We start from the raw sequence: 15,525 nt of genomic DNA, 5'->3' as shown, positions 1-15,525 counted from the left end.
TGAAGTTTTGGAGACTTTATTGGCATGTGCGTGTCTGTAGGGACAATGCAAGGGCCACAACATGCAGGGACATGCTTGAGACACTAACACGCGGCACAGGAACATGTTGTGGTACAAGACATGGCGGTGCAAAAATGTACACAAATCATTACAAATGGCAACGGTCTCAGCCCACCTTGCCTTGCTGGATGAATCATGTGACGTTTGGCATCTGCCCATTGCCCGTGTGAGGGGACACGTATCACAGCCCATGGGTCTGCATAGTGCTGTGCCACCGGACTGCGTTGACAGTCTGCTCTGCCGACAATGATCAAGTGGAAGGGTCCGACAAGGTCACATGTCGTGCTACATTGCCATGTGTGTACTCCCCCCAGCAGTATGTCCGATTTGGGAATGTTGCCAAAAGACGCTGTGCTGCTCCGACCATGGAAGTGCCTCACCTTGCACAGGTATGTGTACACACGCGTAGTTCCACGCACATGCATTCAGAGTCCAGACGAAGGCAGACATGTCCACTGTTGTGGTGGGATATGTGAGCATTCCCCACAATGCAACAAGGTGTTGGGACCTGTGCTGTGGATGACAATCCGATTTGGCTGCAGGAACATAGTTACTCATCCATGAATGCCAGCGCAGCTTCGTGAGCAATATGTTCCAATAGTACGTTGTTGTCTGGTTCAAGGAACACCAGTGTGACCCAATCGATTAACTGGTCCAGGCAGACGTACTAAGTCCATGCTATTTACCCAATCCGCAACACAGCCCAATAAGGTAGCGCCTTGATGGGGTCACTGCAAAGAGGAGTTGTGCAATCTCCTGTGCACAACTGCCAGCACATACGCCAAAGATTAGTGCATCCCATGCACGGGTATCCCGGTGACACTCCTGTTCGTGGGCCAACAGGGGGAGCACTGTCAGGTCATAATCCAATTCATCTACCGTTGCGTTGGATAGCAGACCTCCATGGGCCACTCGAAAGTGCTTGATCGACAGTGGAACCAGGGCTGGATGCAGGTGACATGGGCAAGACGGAAACTCAGACGGTAACTGATGCGCAACACTACTATTGGCAGTGATCCCAACAGATGCAGCATTTGTGCACTTTACAGTTCCACGTGTCAGAGGTTGTGCATGTGCCCAGGAATGCCTCCCATTGCGTTTGTTGGTCTTGTAGCACCGGCACTCCTCAGACCGGCGCCAGGTCTGTGGACGATATGCTGCAGCTCAGGGCAATGAGTCGTATGTGTGTGCAACGTTTGAACGTATGGATAGTTTTTGACCAATGTGTCAAGGGCATCCCTTGCAGGTGTAGGTCGTGCAGGGACAAGTGGGTTTGGGCACGTTGGTTTTTCATAAGCGCAGTTCGTGGTGTGGGAGTCGTCAGAGGCTGGTTTGATATCTCATGCAGGGTGTGCCAGACGCATTTAGGACCAAGGTCAGAGGGTCGGTTCACCTGACCTATCAAGGTGAGGCGTAATGAGTAGAAATATCTTTATTTCTTCTCTTTACTTCCTCTTTCTATAGAAATATGCCTCAAATAATAGTTTTTGTGCAGGAAGGTGCCCCAAACTGCACAAAACAATCCTACATACAACAACATCGGCACCCTTGCACCATGGTGCAAGGGGGCCTACATTGGCACTAGGCAGCACATTGTGCGCAAGCGCTGGGAAAGTATCATAGCTACGCTCCCCTTAGTCAGGACCAAACCAGTTGAATTCCGGGAAGCCCAAACCATCAGTATTTCAAATCTGTGCGTGAAACATGGATCGGATGAGCCGTGCCGCTCAAAAAGGGATGTTCTTTTTACATAATTTGTATTTAATAGAATTAGGAAGCAGGAGAACAGTCTCACAGTTGAGATAGGGATTCACACACACTGGCGACCACTTTTGAATTGGCCTTAAAACCATTCAAAGATGGCTGCAGCTTCTACGTGGGATGCGGTGGGCTAAGTGGCAGCCGGAGCCTGATAGCACTGCTTGTCCTTTAAAAAAAAAGAACAAGTATTGGCATAGCCAATAAGTCTTGCATTTGGGACCTTATAAGTGTTTAGTTATGCAGCACAATATCCTTAAATTCACCTTGGCAGAAGTTGGGGCAGCTATTGCCAGACTTGCTGCAGAAAAAGCCCCAGGGTTGGACAAACTCCCTGGTGACTTATTCACAAATGAACCCACTGTCTGGGCTTCCTACCTACAGGTTTTATTTAATGCAATTCTAGGAGGGATGCTGGTGCCTATTACTTGGCTGGGGGCGGAGATTGTTCCCATCTTTAAGAGGGGTTCACCCCTGCTCCCAGTCAACTATAGGCCCATCAGCTTAATTGACGTCCCCCAAAAGATTTTTGCTAGGCTGATCTTGGATCGCCTACTGGAATGGATGCTAGACCACTCAGTCCTGAGCCCTTATCAAGCTGGGTTCAGGAATAAAGTATCCACTATAGATCATGTATTTCGTCTTGCCATCTTATTTTGGAAAACCGTACAGTTGGAGGGTGGCAGCCTCTACACTGTATTCGTTGACCTACGAGCGGCTTTTGATCTTGTACCTCGTAGGAAACTTTGGTCCGTGCTTTCTGGCCTGGGGGTCCCGCAACATCTTCTGAGCATGGTTGTAAGATTACACACTGATAACTATGCTCAGGTCAGATGTGGCAGGGAGGGAACATTGTCCAATAGATTCCCAGTTGGCAGGGGGTAAGACAGGGCTGTGTGCTTGCACCGACCCTGTTTTGCCTCTACGTCAATGGGGTAATTGCCCACCTGAATGGGGTTGAAAACAACGATACCCCCAAACTTGGAGGCAGCAGGGTGCCGGCGATTATGTTCGCAGACGACACCCTGCTGCTGTCCAAGTCGCCAATGGGGATTCAGCGAGTTCTCAATGGTTTCGAGGCATTTTGTAAAGACCATGGCCTCGAGATCAATGCACTGAAGACAAAATATATGGTCTTCAACCCACCTTCTAAAACTCGCCCTAATCCGTATATTGGTGCTAACAGACTAGAGAGGGTTCGAACCTTTGAGTACTTGGGGATTACCCTAAATGAAAAGATGTCCTGGGTGCACCAACGGGAGAAATCACAATTAAAGCTGGCCCAAATAGCAGGCGGAATTATTAAGCTTGTTACTAAAAATAAATATCCTTCTAAGCCGGTCGGTCCCCCATTAGAGATCTACAGAGCACAGGCTAGGGGTGCGGTCATGTATGGAAGTGAACTCTGGGGCTACATGTGTAATCGCGATTTAGTAGCAATAGAGAATACATTTATTAGACAGCTTTTATCACTTCCCCTCAGCACCCCCCTGTTGCCAATGAGACCTGACTTGGGCTTGAGACCCCTCGATGAAGATATGAGACTACGGCCTTTAATATTCTGGCGCAGGATATGGTCGGTACCAGAGCTAGCTAACTATAGGCTAGAACTGCAGGAAATTCTTACTCTTCCAAATGTTGGGAAAATTCCCTGACTAAATTACATAAAGAAAGAACTAGGGGAATTAGGGTTATCCACCTTATGGTCTGACCCATTGTCATCATGCTCCAGGGTCACACGGAGGCAGCTTATCACTCAGTATCAGGAAAGCAAACTAGCCACAAACTTACAAAGAACAGGCCTAGGCACTCTAACGGTATCATTTTTAATAACTAAGGATATTTATAGGTTTGAAACTGTTTTAGATGTCATATTCCCAACTACTATCAGGAAACTGTATCTCCAATGGAGGTATGGCAGTTTGCCGATACGGGCCCATACTAGCAAATGGGCCGATTCTTCCCCGACCCATTGCCCAGGGTGTAAATTCGAACAGGCGAGGAGGAAATGGATTGCCCCAGTGTGTAAAAATCTGGGGTTCTCTCACTGCTTGCAAGCATATAGGGTTCTTAAGACCGACCTATCTGGGCATATAGTCTTTGCACTAGCTAAATATTTGGGGACAGTTTGGCATAAGAGAAGATATCTTTTAGTTGGGGATGTATGACAACTGTCAAATTATAAATTTATTATATCGACAATATTTGTATGTTTAAGGCTGGCTTCTATTTTTGTACATTGGTTTTATATGTTTTAATATTTTAATGTCTTATCACTAGCTGTTTCTGATGCAATGTTCTGTGTACCTTTTATGGCATATGTTGCCGAAATAAAGATCATGATGATGATAATATCCTTGGTGCAACAACATCAACTGTTGCATGGCTAAGCACTTATAAGGTCCCAAAAGCGACACCTAGTGGTTATGCCAAAGCTTGTTTCTCTGCTTGTGTATTTCAGGATGTTTCCTGTGTTTGCCTCACCCTTATAGTTCAGTTCTTATAGTTCAGGTGACAGCTACTTCCTGTCAGGCCACCATATTGGGTGGAGACTTTTTTTTATGGGTGAATGATGTGCCTGGAACACGGGGTACTCCTTGGTGACTGTGACAAGGAAGACAATGACTCGGAGTAATGAACATCACCCATAAGTAATAGAGTCATCATTATGTTATGCAAAATAGTGTTGCCATTTTTCTCTTAAATGTAGCCTGAACAGTCCTTTGAAGTACAATGTAAAAAGCAAACAAAAAAAAGCTTGCTCATCATGACAGGAGACCACATGCTTTGTGTGCTGCGGTGAGAGAAAGGAGGCGCTAGATGGCAGTAGACCCCATCTTTCAAAGAGAAAAACCCACTGCCTCACTTGCATTGTTGTATCGTGGAAGCTGGCAATGGATGCCGGTGTTCTGCTTTCCATACGGATAACATGGCAAATAAATTTCGACCAACGCTGCTCTGCTTTGCCGTGATAGTCTTTGTCTACTTCCCATATGCGGGTGAGTAATCTGAGTTTTTGAGCACCAAATTGAAGGAAGGTGCAACGTAATGCCAGGCTTTCCGCTGCCAATGCTTTTCTGTTTTTTTTTCTGGATGCCTAAAGGAGGGCGTGACGTCATATGCTTGTTTGTTAAGCTTACAAGGCGAGGATACTCTGTCCTCTGTATTATTTTCAAAGCAGGTGTTCACGTACGATATACCGTAAGAAATCCACTACTTGCGCCATGAAACACGTATTCAGACGCGCGCGTATGGTGGTTGCGTAGCCTTCGTGTTTTTTTAGATGAATTGTATTTAAACCGTTTACTGCCCCTTACGAGGCGTTGTTCTGCACTTTAGCAGGTTGCTTCGAAATACGTTGGCAATAAATTAAGGGACGCGCTTTCAGCTGAGAAAATATAATCAACTGTCTAATGTTTCAGGTACCTTTCAGCGATATGACATATACCTATCTATTGGTTCGAGCGGAAATCGGGATTTGTAAAAATGACTTAAACTCCTCATTTATTAACCCCTTAGAAGAAACACTAACATTGTAGACCTGCTTAGCAAAGGCACGGAAGCTCCTGTCCGCTATTTATGTTTCATAAATACAAAAATTGCCAAATGTACATTTACCTGAGAAATTAAGGGTCTCCACAGTTTCCTTCATTTTACCTGGGGCTATATGTGGGTATTAGTGTGTGCGTTACTTAAAGACTGGCCAGATCTGGAGCACGGACTTTTTGTGCAATGACGTCTTACCTGGAGAAAATCTCAACTGAAAGTTTGAAAATCTTTTCTACGTGAGTTATATGGTTTGTTGAACAATATGATCCAGATTTACTAATAGTTTGTGCTGACGCTCGTGAGAAAAACAGCCTTGATAAACGTTTGCATGCAATAGCTGTTTTGCACTGAAAGTTAGTGATTATGTAGTGCCAAGGCTGCTTTGCGCCAACCATTTTCAATTTGTGCAAAGGGGTGTGGCATAGCGGAACAGAGCAACTTCATGGGTTTTGGTGCAAAGCCGGATGTACTAAATTGGTGTGATCTGGTTTTGCTCCAAATCCTAATTTCTAGTGAATTCAGGTTCATGTGAGGGGTTAAGCTGTATATTGCCTGATTTACCTATGGGTGACACGTGTGTGTTGCACTAAAGCACATATCGTACACTTCTGACCCCTCTGCAGTTGTCTACACATTGAAATTTGTTAAGGAAACTAGTAGACCTATTCTATCTTTTGTTTACAAATTCTGGCTATTGCATATACCTTTGCATAGAGATACACAATTAATTTCTCTGGTATGGTCCCATGTTTCTTATCTAAAGATGAGTACTCCAGACATGAAGAATCAAGAGTCTGCTTTTCTGCTAATTGATTTAACAATTAATTGTTAATTGTTTGCACAATGTATTGGATAGAAACATGCAGAAGTCCTTTACCATTCTGGACAGTACAGGCATGGTGGATAGATTCACTGCTGAACCCCTGCACTTGTGGCATTCTTAGCTCTTTATGATGTCCACCAATTATAATACATGCAATGGAGAAGCCTCTGATGTTATAATCTATATCTCCAGCTCATAGAGGACTAAACCGTCTGTGAGGAAGAGACCGCCCCCACCCCTCCCCCCGCTCGCCATCAGTAAAGCCATTAAACCTGCAATAAATAGCCATCATCTATGAACTATACACCTAAATACTTCCGGGAAGAGCTCAATTATAGAGACTCGAAGGCCTCTCCTGAATTGAGAAGTACTGCCACACCCTGTTATTTCAGGATGAAGTTGGTGTATCACTCCAGTGATGGAACAAAGATTGGAGGTGCTTGCTCTGATAGAATATCGCATGCTTCCTCTTATCCCACCATTCCCGCCATTAAGGAGTTAAGTTGTTCATGATAGCTCAAGTTATAATTTTGCTCTCAATGTTATGAGAAAAAGGGGCCAGTAGAAAGACACAGCTTCCTGTCTTTTCCTGGTTTTAAAATGATCAAGGCTATTGCTTCCTGGTTGTTGGTTACAAAACACCATCATTGATGAACTCTTCAAAAATAGCTACCCGATCGGATATGATCAGACCTTTTAACTCTTTAGAGAATTATGGTATGAATCCATCAAACTTCAGAGACATTGCCCATGCCGGACTTTCTATTGCAGTGTGACTTCCTCCAATATAATGGGCTCTCCTAGTGACTGGTTACTGGTGTCAGCTATCAGTGCTGGGGTAAAACAATTTTAATATTGGATGAGCTATGTCATCAAAACCGTGTATGTAGATGTACAGAAATTAGTATAGTACTCGGCAGTTGCTTTTATAACTCTTCACCCATGTTGTGATGCCAGTCTGAGCACTGGAATGTTGGAAGAGCAAGGCCATTGTCTTTACTTGCAACTCAGCCTCCCCAAATCCGATTGCCCTGGCCTGACCAAGTAGTTTAGATTCCATATTCACAAGTTCTCAAAAAAATCTCCAATTTGATTGTGTTTTTCAGTTTTGCTATCTTTCTCTCTAGCTGATGTGGCTGAGCTACCTACCTGCTAAACATTTGTGGCTGTTTTTTAATCAAATACTATGTATGTAGATCTTGAAAGTCTACCATATCATGATCTTCTTCTACATCGATCCCTCAAAATTTCCCAATGGATCTGCACACCTTAGTCCTAAAGACTAAGTGCATCAAAGCCACAGTGGAAATCACCAGAATGTACCATGAAGGGAGCTCAAGTGTAGTTGAATCCAGGGCTGAGGGAAAGCTCTGAAAGTATCTTAGGAAGTGTATCAGCTTTGGCAACACTTGTAAAACACTTCTAGAAAGGAGTTAGTAGTTGGTGTGTGGCATAGTGACCTGAAACAAAAAATAATGAATCATAAGTCCTATTTGAAGTATGAATCCTGCCTATACCTCAATTCTGTACATAAAAGATCAGGGTAGTAGTGGCACAAAAGGGGCATTTATCACACCTCTTAATACTACAATAACTAGAGATATTCTTAAAATGTGGGAATCATAACACAACTATGCCCAATGTAAACAAGAAAACAGAAGTGCTACTACATTTCCGGCACCCTACTACCCAAGGTTGCAACGTTTATGTGTCCAACCATAAAGAGTAAATGAACTAAAAAGGCACTCAACAAGAGAGTCACAACACCCAACACAGTAGTGAATAATGGTTCACAAAACAAAACACATTATATAATTCTTGTAAGTTTTCAGTTGCAGAAAAACAATTTTTGCTCTTTTATCCAAAAGACATGGATAATTCCATATATGAATCTGTTTCCACAATTAACACAGTCCTCTTTTCATTTTAAATTGGTTTATTTTTGGAAAAAAACACAGCCTCCAGAAAGAACTCAGCCAACACGTGTTTAGTCAATCTTGACTTTTAAAAAGGCAAGTAAGTAGAAACGCAATCGATGTGATGTAGATTTTTCCAAAGCGTCGTCACACTAGAACCATTAGTAAAAAGGGTAGAGTTTCAAATGTGTATCGACTGTCATGGGAGCAAAATCGGGCTGCCTCTTGGGCGTTCTTAGCATTCTTGGGATCAGGTGGCATGGGTGCTTGTCATGGACTCATTTTCTGAAGCCTAAATTGGTGCCAGGTTGATTACACATGCCAAGTGCTGCTTATGGATACCGCTGTTCTTTGACTTCGAGTGTTGGTTTCCTGAGGGGCACCACAAATAGATACTGATCCTGAGATGACACACGGAGTGATTGTGTCTTAACGTAGAATGTGGAGTGCCCCGGGTGTACAACAGTGGATACACATTTGAAACTCTAGGAATCTTATGGATGGTTCTAGTGTGACGACCCTTTGGAAAAATCTACATCACATCAATTGCGTTTCTACCTACCTGCCTTGAAAAATATGTGGAAAAGGATTCATATCTAGATTTATCCATGTCATTTGGGTGATAGAGCAAAAATTGGTTTTCAGCAACTAAATTGGACGATACGGGTCTTTGGAATATATTGACACCTGAAGAATTAAAGCTTAAAAGAATGATATAATGTATTTTGTTTTGTAAACCATTATCCACTACTGTGTTGGGTGTTGTGACTTTGCATGTTCCCATAATTGTTTGGGTGTCCAAGAACTTTCCCATAAGTATTAAAAATCTGCCCTCTGCATCAACATGAATGTCTACAATGTTGTGGATTAAAACAGCAACTCCACTCGAGTGCATATGATAGGATGCAATTTACTGGTTAGAACCATACTTTGCTGTGAAAGTTTGATTATCTTAAAGAGACAGATGCATATCTTGCAGGTTGGCAACAGTCTCCCTATGTCATTTGAGGAATGTCAGACCATTCCTAATTTTCTTTTTATGTCAGTCCACTTACGTTCCAAATCATGATTTTCATTTCATTGGCCCTGATATCATTAGCCATTCACAATGCTAAATTTGATTGTACTACTGAACTGAATATTGAGGCCATGAATATTGTCGTACAAGAATATCGTGGATAAATTATCAAAACCCAAAATACCATACGGTAAGTGCATATAGAGGAAATCTAAATTTGCAATTCCTTGCTCCACATTAACATATGGTGAAGATAGAAATCTTCAAGGCAAATATACAGTGGCAACTGGTGATATCTGAAAGTGGTGGGGAGTAAAAGTTTGGTGTGACTTTCATGTATTGAGAGACGCGAACAAGCTTAATGGAAAAAATGTGGAGTCCAGGTTAGGTCCTCCTCTAGAGAAAACATTGAAAAAAGATAGGCAAATTGTGCATTTCAAACAAATCAATTTAGTGATAAAGCAAGGCTTATTAAGCAGTGGGAATGTATAGTTTTGAAATAGTAAACACATTAACAACTCCCCTATATCGTACTACATTAATATATTCAACTGTTACAGTAATATGAAAATTGTAAAACACGATAACTTCAGGCTTTTAAAGTGTGTGTTTGCCCTGTGTCTTCTATTGCATGCTGCATCAACTTTGTTAGAAAATGTTCTAACCAGGCTTCGGGAGGGACCCACAGCTGCTGAATGCAATCAGTTCTATAGAAATATGTGAAGTCAGGTCTTTAAGTGGGATGACAAATGTGTGGGCTCTCTAAAAGGGAACATGTAAAAGCAGTTTCTGTAATTCCCATAGTGTGCTACAGACAGGTATTTTGGTTCTCTCCGAGATGTAATGTCATCTAGCTATATAACACAACTACTGACCTACACCTAAAACCTGTCAGTATGATTAGCTTTGTCAATGGATGTTAGTTGTTTAGGATAAATGAGTAACAACAAGGATTTGTTATAAATATTTAACCTTGAACATTTTTCACTTCTGAAATTTCAATGGTATTGAGGCATGTGGAAGGAGTTTTGATCTTCAGTTATGTGGTCTTTATGTTAGATTTGTATGCCCTTTTTCTCTGCACATCTCGTCCATCTGCACATCCTTAACCACCTCTCTTTCCTCAATTGCACCGCCTTTTCACGCTTCCCTGAAAGGTCGTTCTCACATCTTCCTCACTTCACAACTTCCAAACATACACTGCACTCAGTCACATTTAAGCAATTTATTTCCTTTTGCTTTTGCCCTGTAAATATTGTGGCTTCTGTGCATCCTATTCACACACATTTCCACAGAATTGCAATTACGACTGGAAAACATGACCATCGTTCTCTATGCTTGTCAGAGAAGCCAACACACTGACATGCACTTTGCTTTGTCTTCAACGTTAGCCTTACAGCTCTCAATCAAAGCCCCTCATAAACACCTGGCATGGCTCAAAGTATGCACTGAAAGAAAACACAGTACAACAACATGATTAAATAGCTAACTCTTGAGGAAGGCAAGATTAAGTAAAATGTAAAATAAGAGAGGAACTAAATCACTGACATGCATTGCAATAATGTTTTTGTTTTAAAAAAATCTTTTTATTAACATTTTCTGTTATAAACATTGCTGCATTAACATTTGTATTCAGTTTTGTATACATTATACGGTAGGACAATAGGTGAACCATGTTTTTTAGTAGTTTAACCTGTACATTCTTTGGGTTTTCTTTTGCACCCTCAACATTGTTCATGTTGGTTTCTATTAGAATAGTATATATTTACCTTTGCATTAGTTAGTCACTTTCTTCTGACAGCGATTCCTCCCGTGGGGGGCAACAAATATTGCCCTGATAAGTATTCAATTTTCCCCACACCCGGGTCCATGTTTTTAGGGCCTCTCCTATGTAAGTATGCAGATTTTTCCGTTATCATTACATCTTACAGATCGTGCCACCACCTTCCAGTGGTGGGGGTCTGTCTGGCTACCCCCAATTGTACTATGTTTCTTTTCGCTGTTGCCATTCCTAGCACCACCTAAGCTTGAGCTGCGTGATTCAAGTCCGTTAGTTCCCAGATGTTAAGCAGACATCTTTTTGGTTCCGGTGTAATCGTTATCCCTGTTACCTGTGAAATTGCGTGATTGCTTTCCAGTATGTGGTCATTTCTACACATTGCCAGATTGTGTGCCAGAACGTGCCTGGTGCTCCGCACTGTCGGAGACAGAGTGGTGTATCTGTCTTGTCTAATTTGTGCAATAGTGTTCTAGTGTAGTACGTGCAGTGTAGGACCTTCAGTTGTATTAATTTCAATCTAGAGGGGATCGGTACTTCCTTGGTGGATGCCAGTGCTTCCTGCCATTCCGTCTCGTCTAGTTCCCCTAGATCAGTCTCCCATCTGATTTTGAGGACAGCTGTCGGGTCAGGCTGGTTGTTTATTATTTTTTATATGTTAGTGAAATAGCCCGTTCTGCCATCTGTTCAGTTGGCAGCCTATCTTCTAAGGGTGATGACTCTGGCAGTGTTGTGCCCTGTGGGATTAGTGTCACAAGTGCATGTCTAATCTATATATATCGGTAGGCTTCCGTCTTTGCAAGGCCATAGGTATTTTGTAACTGTGCGAACAAGATGACCTCGCCTTTCTTCCACAGGTCCCCCACTTTCGAGATGCCTACCAGGTCCTATTGCCTGAAACCATTAGTATTTGGTAGTTTGCCTAACTTTTTTGTGTCCCATAGCGGTGTTGCCTGCGTCGTGACTCCTTCCCATACCAATGCCTGTTGCTCTTCATGCCATATTTTAACTGTATGTGCTGTTGGTCCTGTCAGATTCTTTGTTCTAGCGTTAGTGTATAATTCTCTCATCATTCCATCCACTCCCAGGAGATGTCTATCCATGCGGTAGGCTGGTTCTTCCTGTGCTGCGTGTAACCATTGATTTAGCACCACTAATTGGGATGCCCAATAGTATGTTGTGATATGTGGGAGGGCAATGCCTCAATCATACCATCTTTTTACCAATTTATGCATATCGATACGGGTAGCCTTGCCGTCCCATAGTAACTTGTTCAGCTCATTGTTAATTGCTATGTAAGATGTCTGGGGAACCGGAAATGGAGTGTTTTGTAGAACATAGAGGAATCTTGGGAGCGCCATCATTTTAAAGAGGGTTGATCTGCCTAGTAGTGTGAGTGGTAGGGATTGCCAGTGTAGGACATCTCGGCAAAAGCGTGCCAGGGGTTGCATAAGATTTTCTTCTGTAAAGTGTGTATCCTGGTATGTTATATAGATTCTGAGATATTTGAACCATTTTTCAGCTATTTGTATGTCGTAATTGCGTGGGAGTCGCGGGGGATTGCCATTAAGTATAAAAATGAGTGACTTCTCCAAATTTATAGTGTAACCTAACACTCGTCTGTATGCCACACAAATATCTAGGAGGCAGTTCAGTGAACAGGAGGGCAAAGTCAAATATAGCAGCACATCATCAGCATCCAGCGAGATGCGATCTTCCTTCCCATAGCCCATTTGAGTCCACGGATTACTGGATCCTGTCTTATCCATGCCGCTAGAGGTTTTAGTACTATTGCAAATAGGAGCGGCGACAGCGGGCATCCTTGCCTTGTTCCCTTACCCAGAAGGAAGTTAGCAGAGATGCTGCCATTTGCTACCACCTGTGCCATGGGTTTTGTTAGGGGTGGGCGGAATTTGTGTAATCACGTTACGCAAATTTCCGCGAAATGGTAAAAAATCTCCGCGAACACGCAGAAATTCCGCGAACACGCAGAATTGCTTGTTTGTGATGCTTTTTTACTGTTCACAATCACTGTTTGCGTGCTCGGGGGGAAATATCTCGCGAACACGCATTTGAGAATGCGAACAAGCAAAAAATTTCGCGAAATTGCTGAATGCAAAATTTTGTGCAATTTCGCGTTCTCCGCGGACCGCAAAATTACCCAAATTCCGCGAGCGGAGCGGAATTTCCCTCCCAGGCCTAGTGTCATGTATTGCAGTTTAACAAAATTTAGGGCCGAAACCTAAATGGTGGTGAACAGCAAAAAGAAAGGGCCACTCGACCTTGTCGAATGCCATTTGTGCATCTAGAGACAGAATGATTGCGTCCTCCTCTATAGTTGATCTACGTGCCATAACATTATGTACCCTTCTCAGATTCAATGCTGTGTTGCGATGTTGCATAGATCCCATTTGATCCGGGTGAATCACCTTTTCTAAATATGGTTGCAGTCGCATTGCCAGCACTTTTGCCAATATCTTTGCTTCCGCATTTATGAGAGATATTGGTCTGCATGACATGCAGTGTTGGTTTACCCGGTTTATGTATTACAACTATCGTTGCCAGGCGCTGATCCATAGGAAGTTCTCCCTTCTCCAAACTATCCTCGTACATGTTAAGTAGGTGTGGCACAAGAACAGTAGCCGTTTGTTTATAGAATTGTACGGGAATTCTGTTAGGTCCTAGTGTTTTACCAGTATGTATGGCATGTATCACTTGTATCAGCTTCTCTTGTGTCAGATCTGCTTCTAATGATTAGGTTGCTGCTTGGCCAAGTGTTGGCCTTTTTATATCTTTTAAAAAGGTTACATTTTCTTCAACCGTAGTTGTGGCTAGTGGTGTGTATATATGCTCATAATGGGTCGCCAATGTATCTACTATTTGCTGGGGGTCCGAGGCCATGACGCCCTGCTGTGTTTGCAGTTGTGCTATCCACCTATTCGCCCTTTCCCTTTTATCTAGCCACGCTAGGAGTTTTCCTGCCTTATCACCCTGATTGTAAATCTTATGTCGCATGGCCGTAAGTCTGGATTTTGTCTCCTCCCATGTGAAGGTCTTATATTCCTGTTGAGCCAGATGGAGCCTATGTGTGGTATCCTCAGTAATATCTGTGGCGTGATCTGCCTCTGCCCTTGCTATCTGTTGCTCTAGCGTCTGATTCTGTTTTTGCTGCTGTTGTTTGTGATTCGTCACCAATGAGATGGCCTGGCCATGCAGAACCCTTTTGTATGCCTCCCATAGCGTTGTTGTTGTAGATACAGAGTGCTTGTTTTCTGCAAAATATTGCCTTGTAGTTGATGTCAGGCTTTCCCTGATCGTCTCTATTTAAAAAAAAAACTAGGGTACAGTGGGAAAATTCTGCGTCTCCCTAGGATGAAGGATGCATAGGTGATTAGTACTGTTGAGTGGTCTGATATACCCCTATGCAAATGTGTTATGTCTATTCCTCTCTCCATCCCCACTGCTAGTGAAAATATATAGTCTATTCTAGACAAACTATTGTGTGCCCCGGAATGAAAGGTATATTGACATTCTTGCGGGTATCTGGCCCTCCACATGTCTGTCAGTCCAATCACATTAACTAAATCCTTTAATTTGGGATTGGAGCTGCTGGAATCTCTGGGGCACTGTCTATCTATGGAAGCATCAATTGTAGTGTTAAACTTTTCTCCTATAATGAGTTCTCCCTGCGGAAGTGAGAGTAGGAATTTTCCTGGATCAGGGAGGGTTGAGTGGTGTAGGGCAGGTGGGACATGAACTGAGATTATATTATAAGGTTTCCCTTCCCATTGGCATGCAATCGCAGCAAACCTTCCCTGGTCGTCTGTCCAGGACATCTCTATTAGTAAGGGGCAATGTTTCTGTATCAAGATTCCAACTCCTCTGGCCCCTGAAGTGAATTCCGAGTGCACTACCATTTTGTAGCCCCATCTATTTAGAGCCTTACAAGTGGAGCCCATCAAGTGTGATTCTTGTATCAATGCTACTGCTGGTCCCTTTCTCTTGATATACTGAAGAACTAGACCACTTAATCTTGTCCCCCAACTCGTTTACATTTCATGACATCACCGCAAGGTGTGCGGATCGCCCCTTAGCATCTGGGGTTTCTGAGTCCTCGACTGTCATATATATCGTAGTCTTTAACGTTCAAGATAGCTATGTTATTGAGGGTGCAGATGTTGTGGAGTGTGTATGTCTTGTTTCTCATTCGTGTGTTTTCCTTTGCCTTGATGTGCGTCTGCACAAAACTAAACAAAAACCCCTTAAACTGTTTCCAGACCCCCTCCCCCCTCCCAGCTTCCCTGCCCGGCTGACTCCGAATTACCCACCACCCCAACTGAGCAGAGTGCTTAGTCCCCAGAGCTTTGCACTTGTGTAAGGGGGGGAGAGCCATGTACGATCATTCCTGACCACTCCCGTAATTCTGTATTATACCCACGGCTTTACATGTAATGTTCAGTGACTTTGTTACCTGTGTCTATTGCTATCTGCGTTATCAGTGCACCTGTTCTGCATGTTTGCTTCTTCTTTGTTTTTTTACCACTACCAATGGCGCTTTCAGTATCAGAGTCAATCTCTTCTATGGGGAGTGCTCCTTGTCTTGTTACATTGGCCTGATCGATTC

The sequence above is a fragment of the Lissotriton helveticus genome, chromosome 10 (genome assembly GCF_964261635.1).
Source record: "Lissotriton helveticus chromosome 10, aLisHel1.1, whole genome shotgun sequence".
In the NCBI taxonomy this organism is placed as follows: Eukaryota; Metazoa; Chordata; class Amphibia; order Caudata; family Salamandridae; genus Lissotriton; species Lissotriton helveticus.
This window is presented reverse-complemented; position numbering follows the sequence as displayed.